Source organism: Chiloscyllium plagiosum, chromosome 12 (assembly GCF_004010195.1).
Source record: "Chiloscyllium plagiosum isolate BGI_BamShark_2017 chromosome 12, ASM401019v2, whole genome shotgun sequence".
In the NCBI taxonomy this organism is placed as follows: domain Eukaryota; kingdom Metazoa; phylum Chordata; class Chondrichthyes; order Orectolobiformes; family Hemiscylliidae; genus Chiloscyllium; species Chiloscyllium plagiosum.
The window spans coordinates 87657397-87663141 of NC_057721.1; the positions used below are offsets into that span (position 1 = coordinate 87657397).

General features: G+C 48.1%; 1 protein-coding gene across 1 annotated transcript in view; it reads left to right on the plus strand.

Moving 5' to 3' along the window:
- The first annotated feature begins 175 nt into the window (after nt 1-175).
- Nucleotides 176-5745, plus strand: part of LOC122555462 (intraflagellar transport protein 43 homolog B-like) — a 19518-nt gene continuing 13948 nt past the window's right edge. Inside the window, exon 1 of the mRNA XM_043701489.1 lies at nt 176-278. The gene's annotated coding sequence lies outside the window, so the exon portion shown is untranslated. The remainder of the gene's footprint in view (nt 279-5745) is intronic.

Below are 5745 nucleotides of genomic sequence, written 5' to 3' on the forward strand. Positions count from 1 at the left end.
TGACTGACAGGGTCTGGGTCTGACAGTGTCCAACGTGGTCTGGGTGAGAGAGGGACCGAATTTGTTCCGCGTAGATGATATGAACTGGTTTGTCTGATCCAGTTTGAGGTTGTAATCTTGGTCGGGTTCCTTGTGTATGAAAGACAGGCTGAATACGGACACCGTCTCTGTCTGATTCCTTTCTGACTTTGCCTTGTTTTCTGCCTTGCTCCCCCCCCCCTCCACCCTCAGTAGCCGTCTGCGGCCCAGGAGCCCGGTGCACTCGGATGATGGCGGAGGTGAGCTTTTCGATGTGATGTTCACTGGGGGTTCGCTCGCCCTGATTAAACAGAGCAGAGCAATCTAGGAAAGCTGATAGTGCCAGAGTTAGATATAATTGTTCAATTTTCTCTCTGTATCAACAGGGGAAAATAAGTTGCAAGCAGCTGAATACATCCTCCAAATAACACATTACGATCGAGAGCACGTCATTTCCACACTTTAATTTGCTGCGTATTTACTGATAAGGCCCTGCTATATATCAATCAATATGTCGCGAAATGGAATTTTCGGTTCTGTTTTTAGCTGCCGGTGCTGTGTTGCTTCATTCCATTTGATCGATGGTGGGAGGGGGAGTGAGGCTGCTGCTACAATCAACAACAGAATAGAAGAGAGCTTTTCAGAAAGTGGGTCGGAATGAGATTTAAATTTGCGACCTAATGCAAATTGGCTGGCATCTAACACAAGGCATTTGTCTTCAGAGTGAGCAATGACACTTGTGTCAAGTGTGGGGCTGAAGTGTTAAATTCGAATGATGAAGAGATTTGAGACAGGCAGAGCTGGGGTTGTACAGTTAGGGGGCTCCCTCACATTGAGGGATCTCAGACCTCGAGCTGCAGGCAGGTTGACCATTGCAGAGACGGGACAGTCTGGAACCAACTCAGAACCCACGGTCATCCCGTGGGTTAGCACTGCTGCTTCACAGCACCAGAGACCCGGGTTCATTTCCCGCCTCAGCCAACTGCCTCTGTGGAGTTTGCACATTCTCCCTGTGTCTGCGTGGGTTTCCTCCGGGTGCTCCGGTTTCCTCCCACAGTCCAACGATGTGCAATTTAGGGTGAATTGGCCATGCTAAATTGCCCGTAGTGTTAGGTGCAGGGGTAAATGTAGAGGAATGGGTCTGGGTGGGTTGCTCTTCGGCGGGTCAGTGTGGACTTGTTGGGCCGAAGGGCCTGTTTCCACACTGGAAGTAATCTAATCTAATCTAATGTGCACTGTTCAGCTCTGCTTCAATTGGCAATGGATAACACAGCATTGTTTACTGTTCCTCGAGATGGTGGGATTGGGAGCTCTGCTCACCCAGAACCTGTCAGTCACTAACGCTGGCCTGGCCTGTCCTGTCCCTGACCTTGGGAGTGTTTGATGGGGACAGTGTAGAGGGAGCTTTACTCTGTATCTAACCCCGTGCTGTCCCTGTCCTGGGAGTGTTTGATCGGGACAGTGTAGAGGAAGCTTTACTCTGTATCTAACCGCATGCTTTCCCTGTCCTGGGAGTGTTTGATGGGGGACAGTGTAGAGAGCTTTACTCTGTATCTAACCTTGTGCTGTGCCTGTCCAAGGAGTGTTTGATGGGGGACAATGTAGAGGGAGCTTTACTCTGTATCTAACCCCGTGCTGTCCCTGTCCTGGGAGTGTTTGATGGGGGACAATGTAGAGGGAGCTTTACTCTGTATCTAACCCCGTGCTGTCCTGTCCTGGGAGTGTTTGATGGGGGACAGTGTGGAGGAAGCTTTACTCTGTATCGAACCTTGTGCTGTCCCTGTCCTTGGAGTGTTTGATAGGGGACAGTGTAGAGGGAGCTTTATTCTGTATCTATCCCCGTACGTTCCCTGTCCTGGGAGTGTTTGATGGGGGGCAATGTAGAGGGAGCTTTACTATGTATCTAACCCCATGCTGTCCCTGTCCTGGGAGTGTTTGATGGGGGACAGTGTAGAGGAAGCTTTACTATGTATCTAACCCCGTGCTGTCCCTGTCCTGGGAGTGTTTGGTGGGGGACAGTGTAGAGAGAGCTTTACTCTGTATCTAATCCCGTGCTGTCCCTGTCCTGGGAGTGTTTGAAGGGGGACAGTGTTGAGGGAGCTTTACTTTCAGTTGAAAAGACAGCAGCAACTAATGGGTGAGTTGAAAAGTTCAGATGAGGTGGGGGTTCCTGTTCTCTTAGTCTATTCTAAGCTGATGGGGATTTGTGCCCGATATCTGTGTTGGCACAGAAATCTGTTGCTCAGCACGTTGTCTGACAGGGATGGGAATGCTCGATGCTGGTGACTCACTTCCCCTTAACCTCGTGTAAATGGGAACATTTACTGCACATAAACAGTTGATTTTTCTATTTTCCAAAATCCATTTCCCATTACTGTGGGCGCACATCGCTCTTCAGCTCCAGGCACCTCCCCAGTGACGCCTGTCACTAGATTTCTCTGTACACATTAACTGCTGAAGACTGTTTGCTCTCTGCCCAGTGCTGTTAGTTAGTTTCTGACGTGTGCATTCCTTTTTGTATTCCCAACCCCTGTTGTCACTTCTAAAGCAATCTGTCGCTTCAAACAGTGTTCCTTTCATCTGTCAGGAGGGAATGTGTGTGTGATGTGTCCGTTTTGGAGCTGGACAGACAGGGCCACTAACTGTGATGCATGTTCTGCAGGGAAGGTATTTGCTGAACAGAGCCTTTTGTAAATGGAGGGGTAGAATGTTAAGTCAGCCACACGTGGGGTGTGCCTCTGAGCATGTCCATGTCTTATGCCAAAAGCCAAATCACACCAGTCATTCCCTTTTCAGCATTGGATTCAATCACCAAGCATTGCCTCCTCTCTGTCCCCCTCACAACAATCTGAATTTGATACAATCAGAATTGGCACCTTTCTGATTTCTTCTTTTAAACAAAGCAGAACATTAAAAAAAAACAATTGTCAGACATTTAACAATGCTACAGATGGATGTCAAAGTGTGTATTTATCAATTATGGTTGGCAGTGTGAAGGACTGTTCCTCGTTCTTTCAATCATTCTGATACTTTCATACTCGCCCTCATTCTCACTGACTTGCACTTTTTTTTATTCACTTGTGGGGCATGGGCATCGCTGGCTGGTCCATCAATTCTATCCCGTGCTGAGCTGTCCTTGAGAAGGTGCTGATGAGCTGCCTCTTGAACCACTGCAGTCTCCGTAGACTCACATACCTGTAAGGAGGGAATCCCAGGGTTTTGGCCCCAGTGACAGTGAAGGAGCAGAGATATATTTCCAAGTCAGGATGGTTAATGGCTTGGAGGGGAACTTGCAGGTGGTAAAGTTCCCATATATCTAATGTCCTATGAGATGGAAGTGATCGTGGGTTTGGAAGGTGTTGTCTGAGGATCATTGGTGAATTTCTGTAGTGTATTTTGTCGATAGTACACACTGCTGCGACTGAGCGTTGGTGGTGGAGGGAGTGGATGGTTGTGGATATAGGGTATGTGAGGAATAAAAGGATGTCTCGGGTAGGAATAAGATCTGTCAAAGACAGAAGTGGGAAGTTGTGTGTGGACCCTGTGGAGATCGGAGAGGTGCTAAATGAATATTTCTCATCTGTTTTCACTCAGGAAAAGGAGAATTTTGTAGAGGAGAAAACTGAGATACGGGCTATTAGACTTGAAAGGATTGAGGTTAGTAAGGAGGAGGTGTTATCAATTCGGGAAGGTGTGAAAGTAGGTAAGTCCCTTGGTCTGGATGGGATTTATCTGAGGATTCTCTGGGAAGCTCGGGAGGAGGTGTTGGAGCCTTTGGCCTTGATCTTTGAATCATCATTGTCTACAGGTTTAGTACCAGAGGACTGGAGGATTGCAGATGTTGTGCCCTTGTTCAAGAAGGACAGCAGAGATAACTCAGATAATTATAGACCAGTAAACTTTACGTCTGTTGTAGGAAAAGTTTTGGAAAGGATAATAAGAGATAGGATTTATAATCATCTAGCAAGCATGTCAGCTTGTACAAGGGGGCAAATTGAGGGGTGATAGATTTAAGACAGATGTCAGAGGCAGGTTCTTCATTCAGAGAGTGGTAAGGGTGTGGAATGCCCTGCCTGCCAATGTAGTTAACTCAGCCATATTAGGGGCATTTAAACAGTCCTTAGATAAGCACATGGATGATGATGGGATAGTGTCGGGGGATGGGCTTAGAATAGTTCACAGGTTGGCGCAACATCGGGGGCCAAAGGGCCTGTTCTGCGCTGTATTGTCCTATATTCTATGTTCTAAGTTCTATAGTGCCAATCAAGCGGCTGCTTTGTCCTGATGGTGTTGAGCTTCTTGACTGTTGTGGGGCTCCACCCATCCAGGGCAAATGGGGAGTATTCCATCATCCTGCTGACTTGTGCCTTGTAGATGATGGATAGACTTTGGGGAGTCAGGAGGTGAGTTACTCGCTGCAGTATTCCTAGCCTCTGACCTGCTGTCGTAGCCATGTTTATTTGGTGAGTCCAGTTGAGTTTCTGGTCCATAGTAACCCTCAGAAGTGTTGATACTTGGGGATTCAATGGTCACACCATTGAATGTAAAGGGACAGTAATTAGATTGTCATTTATTGGTGATGGTCATTGTCTGGCATTTGTGTGGTGCAAATATTACTTACCACTTGTCATCCCAAGCCTGGATATTGTCCAGATCTTGTTGCATTTGAACATGAACTGCTTCACTATCTGAGGAGTGGCGAATGGTGCTGGACATTGTGCAATCATCAGCGAACATCCCCACTTCTGACTTTACGTTGGAGGGAAGGTCATTGATGAAGCAACTGAAGATGGCTGGGCCTAGGGCACTCCCCTGAGGAACTCCTGCAGAGATGTCCTGGAGCTGAGCTGACTGACCTCCAACAACCACAACCATCTTCCCATGTGTCAGGTCTGACTCCAACCAGCGGAGGGTTTGCCCCGATTCCCATTGATGCCAGTTTTACCGGGGCTCCTTGATACCACACTCAGTTCAATGCAGCCGAGATGTCAAGGGCTGTCCCTCTCCCTCCCCTCTGGAATCCAGCTCTTTTGTCCATGTTTGACCCAAGGCTGTAATGAGGTCAGGAGCTGAGTGGCCCTGGGGGAACCCAAACTGGGTATCACTGAGCAGGTTATTGCTGAGCAGGTGCTGCTTGATAGCACTGTTGGTGACCCCTTCCATCACATTACTGATGATAGAGAGTAGAGTAATAGGGCAGTAATTGGATTTGTCCTGCTTTTTATGTACAGGACATATCTGAGCAATGTTCCACAGTGTCGGGTAGATGCCAGTGTTGTAACTGTGCTGGAACAGCTTGACCAGGGGAGTGCCATATTCTGGAGCACAGGTTTTCAGTAATATTGCTGAAATATTGTCGGGACCCATAGTCTTTGCAGAATCAAATGCCTCTTTCTCGATGTCATGTGGAGTGAACCAAATTGAAGACTGGTATCTGTGATGCTGGGGACCACTGGAAAAGCCAACATTGGACATCCGCTCGGCATTTCTGGCTGAAGATTATTGTGAATGTTTCAGCTTTATCTTTTGCAGTTTTATTTTGATCCTCCGACAGTGCGGCACTCCCTCAGCACTGACCCTCTGACAGTACGGCACACCATCAGCACTGACCCTCTGACAGTGCGGCACACCCTCAGCACTGACCCTCTGACAGTGCGGCACTCCCTCAGCCCTGACCCTCTGACAGTGCGGCACTCCCTCAGCACTGACCCTCTGACAGTGCGGCAC